At 41.3% G+C, this 15,617-nt stretch overlaps 1 protein-coding gene across 2 annotated transcripts in view; it reads right to left on the bottom strand.

Moving 5' to 3' along the window:
• hibch (3-hydroxyisobutyryl-CoA hydrolase) overlaps positions 1-15,617 on the bottom strand; it is a 122,067-nt gene that overhangs the window by 37,337 nt on the left and 69,113 nt on the right. The gene's annotated exons all lie outside the window — the stretch shown is intronic.

Below are 15,617 nucleotides of genomic sequence, written 5' to 3'. Positions count from 1 at the left end.
AGCTATTCCCTCTAGTTCTGGACTCCCGCACCCCAGGAAAAAGACTTTGTCTATTTATCCTCATGATTTTATAAACTTCTGTAAGGTCACCCCTCAACCTCCGATGCTCCAGGGAAAACAGCTCCAGCCTATTCAATTTCTCCCTTTAGCTCAAATCCTCCAACCCTGGCAACATTCTTGTAAATCTTTTCTGAACCCTTTCAAGTTTCACAACATCCTTCCGATAAGAAGGAGACAAGAATTGCACGCAATATTCCAAAAGTGGCCTAACCAAAGTCTTGTACAGCTGCAACATGACCTCTCAACTCCTGTAATCAATACTCTGACCAAAAAAAGGAAAGTATACCAAATGCCTTCTTCACTATTTTAGCAAGTAATTTTTGAAGGTTTTATAGCTTGCAAGGATATGTTTCAGTATGGAACTGTCCAGTGGTCAATGGCTTATTGCTGTGGAAAATGCTTACAACTTCTTCTGATATATTTTGGGTTAATAGTCTAAGCTTTAGACTTGGGTCAACTGAGATGAACAAATTCTGCTGAACATCTACTTTCTGGAGCTCCGGATCTTCATACTTTTCATTGTACTCGGCTCTCAACTCAATTTGCCTCTTGGCACAAGGTTCTTCCATCGTATAGCCTCATGATCAGTTTCAAGGGATTCGGTTTCTGGTCACCACCTCGGATCACTTCGCACAGCTCTGTGAAACTCATATTGTTTCATGAGATACATATCTATCTGAAGCTTCACATTTACTTGGTGCTCTCCTTCGCAGTCACCACTTTAACAGTAACAAAGCATTTATCAATTTTAGACCTGATGATACCAACCTGTTGAATGGTGTAAAATGATTTGTCACAATCATTGGCTCACAAACCAACTTTATAGGCACGATATGCTTATTTCTAGATAAATGCTTGCGTGAAAAGTGATTCAATGTTTTGCAGTTAGAACACTGCTTTTCCCATATTGAATATGCTTCTTTACGTGATGACTCCTGCAATATTTACATTTTATCCTCTAGCCTTGTTCTTTCTGCTGGCTTCTATGCAAATACTTTATATCTTTTTCAATATGCTGTTTTCATTCAGCCTGGAATGTCTTTCAGCATAACGGAAAGCTCAACTGCCTATCATCGATATGCTGCAGCTGATGATTGACTACCTTAGTGCATTTATTTAGGTGAAAGAAAGAAGGACATTTTGTTTCCACAGTCAGTGCCCAGCAGAATAACATCAGAAAAGATTTTCCATTTGCATTATAGCTTAATAAATCAACATGGGATTATCTAGTCACAATGTACTGGCATCTGCCCTGTTGGCACAAAGTCACACTCAGAGGAATGATGAAATAGAGATGCACATCACAGGAGTCCCAAAATGATGTGAAAGAAAAGCATAGAAAAGCACTGTTTGCCAAACACTTACCCATTAACTTGAAGCAAGTGCTAGATAATGCTATAAGGATAATAAACTTTATAATATTTCAACCTGGGGATGGCAGAATTTTGTTTTAACCACTCTATCTTGGAAGTATGAAGCAAGCACATTGGTCAACTGTTCCATGTGAAGACTGAACATCTGTCTCACAGAAAGGACTCAACATATATCTTTGGATTTCTCTCCAAGATCAAGTTATTCTTTGCAGACTGCCCATTTCCATTCTCTCACTTACTATATGACATGTCATGGCCCTCTCAGCTAGGCAATCTCTGGCCTTCAAGAGCTGAGACCAACTATCTTCAATGCCCAAGACAAAACTGAGTCAATTGTAAAAACCCACCTGGAATTCTAGATGCAGTTTTTGAAGAAGAACATCAGAAAAGATTTTCCATTTGCATTATAGCTTAATAAATCAACATGGACTTATCTAGTCACAATGTACTGGCATATACCTTGTTGGTGCAAAGTCATAAACTTCCCTTAACATTCCTGAAATCTTGATAATGAATGAACCACAGTTACAGACAGGGCAGTGTTAAAGGGAGACTGAGCAACAGCAATTCCAGCTGAATCGGTAAGGCAATTTATGTGAGTTGGAAAAAAAACTTTTCTCAAGATTTCTCAATAACTGAAAGAGTGAACTTTCTGCAAGTTTCAACAGATGGCAGATTCAAGACTGAATTCCAATGAAAGCAACTAGCAGAGTTTTCAATACAAAAAGGGCCAGAAGCACCGAAAATGTCACTCAGCGCTGTCAGGGTTTCAATAATACTTGCTCCAACTTACCTTTGTGGAAGAAGTGAAACTGCATCGCTCAGTAGAAATAAATCAAAGCCTTACAAACATACAACGTAGGCGCAGCAGTCCACCATTTGGGCCCTCAATACAATCATGGCTGATTTGATTGTCAGCTGAATTTCACATTCCCACCTACACCTCCATAGTCTCTGACTCCCTTGTTAGTCCAGAATCTATTTACCTCTACTGCTGTCTCTGCCTCCACAACCCCCTAGGAAATAGACTTGCAAAAACTCTCAGCCCTCTAAGAGCCAAAACTTATCTTAATTTCTTTCTGAAACAAAGATTCCTTCTTTTTAAACAAGGACCCCTACTTCAAATCTCTTCTATAAGGTGACAAGTCAACCATCCCTCCTATTAAATCTTCTGAAGATCTTTCATTTCTGAATAAGATCACTTCAAACTTTAATGAATGCAGGCTCTGCCTGTCCAACTTTTCTTCTCAAAATGAACCCCCCATACCAAGTATCACTCAAGTGAACTTCTCTGAATTGATCCTAATACATTTATAATATTTCTTAAATATGGAGACCAATCTGTACAAAGTATTCCATATGTAGTCTCATAAATACCCTATACAATTGTAGTAAGCCATCCCTACTTTTATACTGAATTCCACTTACCATGATTACAGTCCATTTTTCTTTCTAATTACTTGCTTTATGTGTATACTAACTTTGTGTGTTTCAGGAAGCCCAAATCCTTCTCCATCTCAGAGTTCTGCAATCTCTCTCCATTTGAATAATATGTGCTTTTCTATTCTTACTGCAAAAGGGAACAATTTCAGAGTTTCCTCCTGCATACTCCATCTGCCAATTTTTTGCCCATTCTCTTAATCTTAATTACTTACTATTATTTATATCTGATTTGCTACTCATCTTTTTGGAATGTAATTATTTTATTTTCAATGTGATACTACTGTAACTTTAACTTCTTTAGTTGCCCACAGACGGTGCATTCTGCACTCGGAGTCTTTCCTTCTCACTAGAATGCACATTATTCTGAGTATTGTGAAATATCTCATCAAATGCCAGCAACTTTGATTTTTACTGACTTATTCCATAAACAAAATTCCTAGTTCACTTTAGTAAGCCCTGCCTTCATGCCCTCATAATAGCCCTTAGCTAAGTTTAAAACATTATTCTTATATGCATTTTCACTCCCTCAAACTGACTCTAAAATTCAATCACATTATGATCACTGCTATCTTGGGATGGCTTCACTGTGAGGTCATAGGTACATGATAGATGGAGTGTAATTGCTCTCTGGCTCCAAAACAGACTGCTCTAAGAAACTGTCCCAAGAACACCGCATGAACTCATCATTCAATTACATTTGCCAATCTGATTCATCCAATCCATATGTTGATTGAAATAATCATCTTTATCAACATGCCTTTATCTCGAGCCCCATTATTTCTGTCTGTATAAATTATCCTACAGTTTGGTTACTTTTTGGAGGTCGATATGCCACACACACACAATCAACTTCTCACCTTTACTATTTATAACCGCTACTCAAGCTTAAAGCCGTGTCTCTGTTACGGCTACCAGATCAATATATTTATTTCTATTTGTGCTGTCAAATCATCTGTTTTGTTACAAATCCCACACGCATTCAGATACAGAGCAAATAGCTATGTTCTTTTACTATCTTTGACCGTCCAGATTCATTTTTTTAGACAGAATTCTGTCATTGCTGGCTGGCCAGCATTATTGCCCATCCCTTCCTCCCCTTCAGAAGGCAGTGGTGAGCTGCATTCTTGAGCCATTGCAGTCCACATGCTCTAGGTTGCCTGTCAGTGCCCTTAGGGAGGGAATTCCAGGATTCTGACCCAGCAACAGTGAATGACCCGCAACATATTTGAAAGTCAGGGTGGTGAGCGGCTTACAGGGGAACTTGCAGGTGGTGATGTTCCTATGTTTATGCTGCCCTTGTCCTTCTAGATGAAGAGGTCGTGGGTTTGGAAGGTGGCATCTAAGGATGTTTGTTGAATTTCCACAGAACATCTTGTAGATAGTACAAACAGCTGCAACAGAGCATCGGTGGTGGACGGAGTGAATGCTTGTGGATGGGGTGCCAATCAAGCAGGTAGCTTTGCCCTGGATAGTATCAAGCTTTGAGTGTTATCAGAACTGCACCCAGCCAGCCAAATGGGGACTATTCAAAAACCCTCCTGACTTGTGCCTTGTAGGTGGTGGACTGGCTTTGGGGAGTCAGCAGCTCATATGCTTGCCACAGTATTCCGAGCCTTGACCTGCTCTGGCTTGTAAGTGGCAAGCCCATTTAAGATTTTGGTCAATCGTAATCCCCAAGATGGTGGGGAATTCAGTGACGGTAGCACCATTCAATGTCTCAATTGTTTCTTATTGGTGAGGGTCACTGCCTGGCATTTGTGTGGCAGGAATGTTACTTGAAACTTCACAGCCCAAGCCTAGATATTGTCCAGACCTTGTTGCATTTGAACTTGAACCTCACCAGCATTAGAAAAGTTGTGAATGGCATTGAACATGGAGTATTCAACGGTGAACATCCCCACTTCTGACCTTATGATGGAGGGAAGGTCATCGATGAAGCAGATGAAGATGTTTGGGCCGAGGATACTATTCTGAGGAACTCTTATGGACATATCCTGGAGCTGAATGACTGACCTCCAACAGCCAAAACCATCTTCCCACGTGCTACATATGTTTTCAACCACTGGAGAGCTTGCCCCATAGATTCCTGTTGTGCTAGGGCATATTGATCTCGTACTTAGTTAAATGCAGCCTTAATGTCACGGGCTGTCACTTTCACCTCACCTCTAGAATTCAGCTCTTTTGTCTATGAACCAAAGTTGTAATGAGGTCAGGAACTGAGTGGCCATGGTGGAACCCAAACTGGGCATCAGTGAGCAGGTGCTGCTTAATAGGTCAATGACAATTTCCATTATTTTACTGATGACCGAAAGTAGACCGATTGGGCTGCCACTGGCTAGGTTGGTGTATTTTGATTTGCCAGTTTTGACCTTTCCTCACAGGCTATGATCAGCATCTTCCCAATTATCACCTTGCTGTTTTGGCTTGTTTTCTCTATTCAATTTATCACGTCTTCCCAAACTTGATCCCACAATCCATTATTTAAAGAATTGTCCTTACTGCTCTAGTTATACAATGTGTTAGAACAGTAGTCCCAGCATCGTACAGATGTAAACCACAACTAACCCACTAATTATGCTTACCACTTTTGTCAATGCTTTTGAGTAGAAAACAATTCAAATAATTACCAACATTCCAAAAAAAATTGGCACTCACTCTCTAACAAGCAAACTTATCCATCAAATGAATGGTAACACTTTCGAAGTAAATAGCTTATGTATGAGGGGGATCCAAGATGGCGGTGATCTGAGCTGATCTGCCTTGCTGAGCTCTGCACCCCATCCCAGCAGTAGTGATATTTTTACACGCTCCCCCACTTCTCCCACCCTCTACCCACTATCCCCCAGCCCCTTACCTTTTTTTTTGGAGAAAATTAATGTTAAATGGTTGTGAAACCTTTTAAATCCATTTGCGGTGGAGTCGTTGGTGTCCGAATGAGACGGATGGGATTTTTTTTTGTTTGGCTGATTGATCGATTGGGTGGCCGGAAACAAGCGGTAATGTATGAGTGCCGGTTGTTCAAGCATTTCTTGAATATCCGGCAATGCACACCATAATGCCGGTTAGCCAAGAGCTGCCAGTTATCGAACATCTCTCGATTATCCGGCAATGCACGTCATAATGCTGTTTAACTGATAACTGAATGCTAGATTGGCTGGTGCCATTTTTGCTGGGCCTTGAGATCTTGTCCAGGATTCAGATAGTTGATGTTCGGATAGTCAAGGTTCTACTGTAAATTCTTTTTGAGCTAACGAGGATGATGAAAGGAAAGCATACAGCCAAGTCCCAACACAAGGGACACTCGCCGGGTGGGCCCGTGACTGCGACTGCAGATGCAGATGCAACTCCCTTGGCAGCTGAGACAGAGGTACTGCGCAGCAGAACATCGCTGAAGAACTCATGGTGATCCGAGGGACGATCAAGGAGTGGACGCAATACAATCGTACTCGGCTGGAGCTGATTTTCGTCATGCTACAAAAGCATAAGAAGGAATTGAAAGGGCTCGGGAAGTGAGTTCAAGAGGTCGAGCGGTAGACAGTGGCGGAATCCAAGGTTGAGTCCTCGGTGGGGCGGATCCAGGCCCTCGATAAACAGGTCCGGGCCTTGATGGAATAGGTCGATAATCTGGAAAATTGAGAAACATATCTGGGTCGTTGAGCTGCTAGAGAGAGTGGAAGGTGGGCAGCTAGCAAGCTTTTTTGAAGACTGGCTGCCACAGATTTTTGCCTGGGATGCCGACATGGACTGGGTGAAGGTTGACAGAACTCACCGGGTTGCAGTGCGCAGATCTGATCTGGATTGCCACCCCTGCTCGGTCCTGGTACGGTTTAAAAGCTACAGGGACAAGCAGAGAGTCCTGGAATCTTCTAGAAGGGTGGGTAAAGATCCACAGGCCCTGACATATCAGGAACTAAGATAATTTTTTTTCCAGGACTTTTCTGCAGCAGTAATCCATAAAAAGAAATTGTTTGATGAGGTCAAGAGAAAATTAAGAGACCATGGTATTCGATATTCGATGAGCTACCCAGCAGTACTTCCTATTCCTTACAAGGAGACAGTGCGGTCATTTGACTCCTTGAAGCAAGTGAAAAATGTTTTGGGCACTTTAAAAGAATTCGGATGGATTTATAGACATGGGCAATAATGTTTTTTTTCTCTTGCTATGTTTCTTGTAATGTTACCCTTTTCTTATAGAAGCTGCTGTTGGTGTTTTTTTTAACCAATTAGGATTAATGTTGATATATAGTTGGGGGTAGGCGGAGTGTCACTATTTAGTCTGTTTCCTTCTATTACTTGGGTCTGGGGTGCGGCTCGAACTGGACACAGGAATGGGGATGTGTGTGGGAGGTGTAAGAGCCCTCTATGTGCAGGGGCTGGAGTCCCCCATTAAGTGCCTTTTGTGTTTTGTAGTTAATTTAGTTTTTTGGTTTTTCGTATACAGACTCCACGAGTCTTCTTTTGTATATACTCAGCATACTGTAAGTCAAATTCTTTCTCTTAGCAGGTCAAAGGTGGTTGGAAAGGATCATGGCTAGCAGTGTTCTTAAATGGTGCACCTGGAATATTAGACGGATCCATTCACCAGTTAAAAGGAAAAAAGGTGTTGTCAAGCCTTAAAAAGGATAAGGTAGATGTTGCCCTGTTGCAGGAGACACACCTTAATGACAAGGAACACGAAGTTACAGCAGGGCAGGTTTGATCGGGTGTTTTTCTCATCCTTTAGAATTAATTACAGGGGCTGGCCATACTTGTCTGGAAGAATTTTCCATTCAATTTAACAGATTGTGTTACAGATTAATATGGTCAGCTTGTTATCCTTAAGGCCCTAATACATAGCGAGGAATATGAAATTTTGAATGTCTACTGTCCTCCGACTCAACCCCTTAAGTTTTAGATTGATGCACTAATGGCCCTTGTGTTGTGGCATATTATTATAGAGGGGACTTTAATTGCCTTATGGATCCTGTGCTGGATAGAATGCCCAAAGGTCACCCAAAGCTTTGTCCACAATCTAAGCAGTTGGGTGATCTATGTGTGGAACTGAGGTTGGTAAACGTTTGGAGATGTTTCCACTCCACGGGCAGGGACTTTACATTCTTTACCAATTCTCATAAGTGTCATACAAGGATTGTTTTTTTCCTAACCTCCACAGCTCTTCTAGATTCGGTGGTATCTTGTTCAATTGGGAATATTGCTATCTCTGATAACGCAGTAGTATATTTAGTGGTCAAGATTAAGGGTAATGCAGTGAGCTCACGGTACTGTGAATGAATCCCTTCATCCTCAAGGACAGCAAATGCGTTGAGTACTTTTCTAGGAAATTTGGAGCATTTTTGGCCACCAACTTGGATACAGCTAGTAATCTGTCCATTCTTTGGAAGACTGCGAAGACCAAGTCTAGAGGGATAATTATCTCATAGTCAGCCATCAGAAGCGACGGAAGGGAGAGCAGCAGCATCTGCTTGAGGTATGATTGAAGGCAGCTGAGATGGCATATTACAGTGGACTATCGGTGACTAAGCTTCAGCGGATCACAGCCCCTCGATCCGCCTTAAACTCCATGTTCATGCATACAGCCAGGAAAGAACTTTCCTTTGCAAAACAAAGGTTGTTTAAGCATTGTGATAGGCCGGGTGAATAGTTAGCGTATCTGGTTAGGAAGATGAATGCCTCCCAATCTATTGCTTCTTTTAGGGAAGGGAATGGGACTCCTACTTGTAATGGTAAAAAGATCAATACAGCATTTCAAAGGTTCTATTCTGAACTGTATCAGTCTGAATGATGGGAGGATAGACGGGATAAAATTGAGTCTTTTTTTAGGAACTTGGATCTTCCTGGAGGGTCTGTTGAGCAAGCGTCTCTCCTTAGTGCTCCATTAACAGCAGAAGAGATCCAGGAGGCGGTGAGGCAACTTTAAAGCGGAAAGGCGCCCAGCCCTGATTGTCTTCCCAGTGAGTTTTATAAAGAATTTGGATCAAAGGTGTAGTGCTGGAAAAGTACAGCAGGTCAAGCAGCATTCGAGGAGCAGGAGAATTGACGTTACGGTCATAAGCCCTTCATTAGGAATCCTGATGAAGGGCTTATGCTGGAAACGTCGAGTATCCATCTCCTCAAATGCTGCCTGACCTGCTGTGCTTTTCCAGCACTACACTCTCAACTCTGATCTCCAGCATTTGCAGTCCTTACTTTCTCCTCCTTTATAAAGAAATTGTAAACATACTGTCAGGGCCGATGCTAGACATGTGTAACTATTCATATAGTCGTCATTGCCGCCCACCATCCTTGAGAGAAGCTAATATCTCTTTTATCCTCAAGAAAGGGGAAGGCCCTGGAGGACTGTGCTTCTTATAGGAGAAAGTGAGGACTGCAGATACTGCAGATCAGAGCTGAAAATGTGTTGGTGGAAAAGCGCAGCAGGTCAGGCAGCATCCAAGGAGCAGGAGAATCGACATTTCGGGCATGAGCCCTTCTTCAGGCTCAGCCACACCCTCCTCATTCCTGAAGAAGGGCTCATGCCCGAAACATCAATTCTCCTCCTCCTTGGATGCTGCCTGACCTGCTGCGCTTTTCCAGCAACACATTTTCAGCTCTGTGCTTCTTATAGACCTACCTCGCTCTTAAATTCTGATTTTAAAAGTTCATCTAAGACTTTGGCATTGAGGTTGGAAGGGGTGTTGCCCTTCCATTGCTGTTAAACAAGATCAGATGGGTTTTATAAAGGGTCGCAGATCTTCTAACGATGTTACAAGGTTGCTTAACATGATTCAAGTGAGCCAGCAGAGATTGGTTTAAGGGTTGGTGGTCTCTTTGGATGCGGAGAAGGCATTTGATCGGGTGGAATGGCCGTAACTTTTTTATACCCAGGAGCAGTTTGGCCTGGGTGAAATGTTTACTTGATGGGTAAGGGTCCTTTACAGTGATACTCTAGCAGTGGTGCCCACCAATGGTAAACGGTTTGGTCATTATAACATTGATATAGGCAGTTGGCAAGGCTGTCCACTTTCACCTTTGCTTCTCACATTGGTGATTGAACCATTGGCGGAGGCCATTCATGGGGACCCTAATATAGCTACCCTAAAAGTGGGTTCAAAAGTGCATAAGATTACACTACATGCGGATGATATTCTTATTTTTCTCTTGAACCTGGCAGTCTCGGTGCCCTGTTTGATACAGTGTATTAATTCATTTGGTTCTTTCTCATGTTACAAGATCAATTTTTCAAAGTCAGAGGCTGTGTGTGTGTGTGTGTGTGTGCGTGCGTGTGTGGGGGGGGGGGTTGTTTAGGGGAATGCCTGGTGCGGAAAGTGGGTTCCCCTTTATTTGGGTTCAGGGAGGTTTTCTTCACTTGGGCCTCTCTGTTACTCCGAGCTTTGATCAGTTATTCAAGGCTAATTTTGTTCATTTGTTTGACAAGATTAAACAAGGTCTTCAAAGTGGGGGGGCACTTCCAATATTATGGTTAGGTTCAGTCACTCTTATCAAAATGAATACTCTTCTTTGCTTATTGTACCTTTTGCAGATGCTTCCTTTGCTCTTTCCTAAGCAAACATTTTGGAAATTAAATGGCTGGTTTAGTTGTTTTATTAGCGGCCCTTTATTAAGCTTGAGAAACTGCAATTGCCCCAGGGATTGGGGGGAGTGGAGCTCCCAGACATTAGATGATAATAACTGATATCACTCTATCTTTTGTAAGCGACTGGGCCTGTAGGGACTCGGCATCGAGATGGTTGGACATTGAGGCCTCCCAGACAAAGTGTCCTTTTATCAACCTGTTGTTTTTAGACAAAATTAGGACAGTCACCAAACATTGCTGTAATCCAATAGTTACTACTAGCAAAGCATGGAGGGTAATGAGACAAATGGAGGGCAAAATGTCTTCAACATCTTTTGTTACCCCCATAGTTGGCATGCCGGGTTTCTGGCCAGGGTCAATGGATCCCAGGATTAAACTTTGGGAGGATTGGGGGTGGTGGAGGCTGATACAATTGCAACATTTAAAAGGCATCTGGATGGGATTATGAATAGGAAGGGTTTGGAGGCTAATGAGCTGGGTGCTGGCAGGTGCGACTAGATTGGGTTAGGATATTTGGTCAGCATGGACAAGTTGGACTGAAGGTCTGTTTCCATGCTGTACATCTCTAAGACTCTAAGACTCTTGTCTGGGCGATCTGTTTGAGGGTGAAACGGTGATGTCGTTTAATCAAATAACTTGAAAATATGGACTGTCGAGGAGGGACCTCTTCCATTTCTTTCAGATTAAATTTTATCCAAAAGGAGACCAAGCTTTTGAGTGTTATAGATCTGATATGGAAAAGAGCGTGCTTCAGGCTGAGCACTCTTTCAGTGAACACTCTCTATCATTTGTTGGGGGGAGATTCCTTGGGTGACATCACGTGTGTACGTGAGATCTGGGAAAGAGAGTTAGGAGTCGAGATCATTTCAGAAACATGAGAGAACATTTGCAAGAATGCGAAGAGGGTTTCGATATGTAATAGACCCATGCTATGCAGTTAAATATTCTTCATAGGGCTCATCTGGCCCCCAGGTCGTCTTGTGAAATTTAAGCAGGGAGCATCCCCCCAGGTCTGTCGGGGTGGCATATAACACATTCCTTTAGACTTTCTTACAAATATGGTGCACAAGAAAATGGACAACTTTTACGAGATGTGGCAGGCCTTTTTGAATTACTTGGAAGCAAACCTGTCTGCCATTTTAATTAGAGCTTTTATCTAGCCATAGATAAATCGAAGGCCATGAGAGGAAGAACTTTGAACAAATGCGGCTTTAATAACTGATGCTTTCGAACGTTGAGAGCTATGGTTTTGTTGTAGTGAGTGGTGTTATTTATTTATTGATTGATTTATAATGAGTGTGGTTTTGATATCTTTTGTAGAGTAGCATAGTAGTTGGCTTATTGTTGTTTTTTTATGTTATGTTGTTATATTTTCATATTTCTGTAACTTTCCAATTTTTGTAAAAAAAAATCAACAAAAATATTTTTAAAAATAGTTTATGCATGTCTATTATTCATAAAATGTATATGATATTTGGCCACTTAAAGGGGTCAATATATTAAACTTGCATTCTATAAAGGATGCACTGGATAAAGTCTGGAAACCTTTTACCAATAAGGTTTTTACTAATAAAACATTTTGCATTGTTTAGAATTCGATGCAAATTATAAGATTCCCAATTACACTTATTTTTCTAATTGATGCACTAAACATCCTGCCAAACACATCTTAGAAGAGGGAATGTTGTAAAATAAATCCACTAAGCTGTGCGTGCCAAAACTGTGCTGAAATTTCAACTTCATTTTCTGATGAAAACTCTTCAGTGAGTTCAAGCTAGGTCACCTAATGGCAAAGAGTCACCATCACCATTGAAAACATAATTGAGAAATGATCAAGACAAAGAAGAAACTGACAATCTTGATTATATTATGACTCATGCAGCATCATCAAATAAGCTTTTGTTAATACCATAAAAGTGGAAAAACTGTGTAATAGACCATAAGCAGCTTATTTCCCATTTCCATTCTCCACAGTTAGAAAAATTGGAAAACGTAAGTATTTACTTATGAAGTATGTAGAATGGTTATTTGTTGTTAGTTCGGGATAGATTTCAGTTTTCTATTAAATAAATTGCATTTTAATTTGCAGAAATGTTGGCACCTTTTAACAAATATGTTTTTGAAAGGATTTTAACTAAAATGGAATTTCTTCAGATTCTAATATTGAATCCTTTCATTTTGAAAAAATATGAAACCATAAATTAGGCCTAAACCACAAATTATAATTCACTGAGTTCTCCGAGCACAACATAATCTTTTGCAGATGAGGAGGTTGTGTTGGAATTCAATCTAAAATTCTTACCAGTGCTTAAAAATTTCAAAAATGATTAAGTTACTTGACAATCAGAAACCTCGGTATTATTGTGCTCCAGCTTCATTACATTAATTTCATAATGGTTTTGTCTCTCTCAAAGTGGAGACAATAAAATAGACAAATGCAGCAGATACTTCAATTAATCACCTAATCAATGAATTAGTGAGAGTGAAAAAGGAACATCTGGAAAGCAAAAAGTAGTCTTTGAAAATAAAAAGAAGCTACCTTTCAGAAAATTTCAAGGACTACTCTTGATAAAAAATCAATTTCAATCTCTGCTCTTTCATCTCAATAATAACACCTTGTGTTGGATGTTCACATACTTGTCTGGGGGAGGGCTGATGGAGAATTTTGATCTTGCTGTCGTTCAGCCACAGACAAACCCTTTTGTTTGCAGAGCTCAAGAGGCAGAGGGTGGTCTGAATGTTGCTTGCAATGTGGGTCATAGCCACACAGTTGTCAGCACATTTTAAGTCTTGAGTATGTTGGAGCTCATCCAAGTCTTGATTCTCAGCCTGTTTAAGTCAAAAAGCTTCCTGTTAAGTCAAAATTCAATTATGGTTCTTCGTAGAAGGTTGGCCACAAATGAATTCCAAAAGTCAATAGATGGTGAAGAGAGTTGGTACATTTGCATAGTTTGAAGCCTATCCAGTTATGAAAGGGCTATGTCTGCAAGTCATTGAAAAGGAAGGTTGGTGGCATATGCCTGCCTTGAAGAAGTTTTCCTCCTCTCTGTACAAGAATCTCAGGGAGTCCCTCTCCCACTGCAACTCCCAGGTCATTTCCTCTGCCGTGAAGCTCTTCAACCATGTCCTGAAACAAACTCGTTACCACAGCCACATTTGCTTCCCTCACCACCAGACGCCTGGAGAAAGAACGCCTCATCTTCCACCTCGGAACACTTCAACCCCAGGGCATCAATGCGGACTTCAACAGTTTCCTCATTTCCCCTTCCCCCACCTCACCCTAGTTCTAAACTTCCAGCTCAGCACTGTCCCCATGACTTGTCCTACCTGCCTATCTTCTTTTCCACCTATCCACTCCACCCTCTTCCCTGACCTATCACCTTCATCTCCTCCCCCACTCACCTATTGTACTCCATGCAACTTTCTCCCGACCCCCACCCTCCTCTAGCTTATCTCTCCACGCTTCAGGCTCTCTGCCTTTCTTCCTGATGAAGGGCTTTTGCCCAGAACGTTGATTTTGCTGCACCTCAGATACTGCCTGAAATGCTGTGCTCTTCCAGCACCACTAATCCAAAATCTGGTTTCCAGCATCTGCAGTCATTGTCATTCAAGAATTGCAGGTTAGTAATAACATTGATTAGATATCCCTGCAGGACATTTTGAAGGGCTTTGTGGATAATGGAGTCAAAGACCTCTGACAAATCCATAAAGATAATGTGGCATTTGTTGCACTGTTCTAGATGCTTGTTTTGGATTTGTGAATAACAAATATTATGTCTTTGGGTCCCCTGCATTGCTATAAAGCATACTGGATCTTTGCAAGCACATCTTCAGTGACATTTAGGAGACAGTTCAGGAGGATTTTCACATGAGAATCCTTCCCAATGTAGACAGAAAGATATAGAGGTCCCACAAATTGGTTTATCCCTTCAAAGAGACTGAATACAAACAATGATCCCATGAGACTGTTGAGGACAGGCTGGGGTGGCAGGGGTTTGATGAGTGAGTTTTGTAAAAGTGGTGGCAGCTGCAGTGCCTGTTGCAAAGTCTGGAATAATTCACTAGCACATTTAAATTAGGTAGTTGGGAACCTGATATAAATTTAACAAAGTTCAGGAAATCAGGCAGCAAAGTTGAGGCAAAAGCAGCCAGCTCCAACAGGTAAACACTAACCACCAACAATAAGTATCATCGATACGAATAACAGGAATTCACCAATAAGGGTAATACAGTGGATGTTGTCCAAATGGATTTTAGTACGGCACTTGACAAAATCCCACATGGCAGACTGGTCAAAAAAAGTAAAAGCCCATGAAATACAGGGTAACGCATGCAATTGGATCCAAAGTTGGCTTAGTAACAGGAAACAAAGGATCATGGTCAATTGCTGCCCTTGCAAATGGAAAACAGATTTAAGTGGTCTTCCGCAGGGCTTAGTGTTGGGACACCTGTTGTTTATTTTATTCATTAATGATTTGGACTTAAACATTAGGCACATTGGGAAATTTGCAGATAACACAAATGTTAGCCATGTATTGGATAGTGTAGAGGATAGCTGCACACTCCAAAATGACTTATATGGATTGGAGGAGTAGACAGGTAAGTGGCAGATGGAGTTCAACTCCAATAAGTGTGAGGTAACTTATTTAGAGAGGTCAAACAATAAAGGGGAATATACTGAGAGGGTGGATGCAGTGAGAAATCTTGGTGTGCAAGTGCATAAGTCTCTAAAGATCACAGTACAGATTGATAAATTTGTAAAGATGACAATGGAATGCTCTTCTTTATTGGCAGAGGTACAGAATACCAAAGTAGGGATATAATGAATGAAATTGTATAAGATACTGCTGGGGTCAAGAGTATCACGTGCAGTTCTGGTCACTACGTTACAGGAAAGAATTGCTCTAGGGAGAGTACAGAGAAGATTTACTAGAACGTTGCCAGGGCTGGAGAATTGTAACTATGATGAGAGATTGGAAAGGTTAGGATTGTTTTCCTTGGAACAGAGAAGTCTTAGGGGTGACATGACTGAGATACACAAAATTGTGAGGGATAGAGCTAGAGTAGACAGGGGGAACTGTTTCCCTTGGTAAAGTTCAAAAACCACAGTTCACAGATTCAGGCTAAGTAGCAGAAGCATTAGCGGGATGGGCGGAAAAGCTTTTTTT

The sequence above is a fragment of the Chiloscyllium punctatum genome, chromosome 10 (genome assembly GCF_047496795.1).
Source record: "Chiloscyllium punctatum isolate Juve2018m chromosome 10, sChiPun1.3, whole genome shotgun sequence".
In the NCBI taxonomy this organism is placed as follows: Eukaryota; Metazoa; Chordata; class Chondrichthyes; order Orectolobiformes; family Hemiscylliidae; genus Chiloscyllium; species Chiloscyllium punctatum.
The sequence above is the reverse complement of the archived record's forward strand: the minus strand, read 5'-3'. Positions and strand labels throughout refer to the sequence as shown.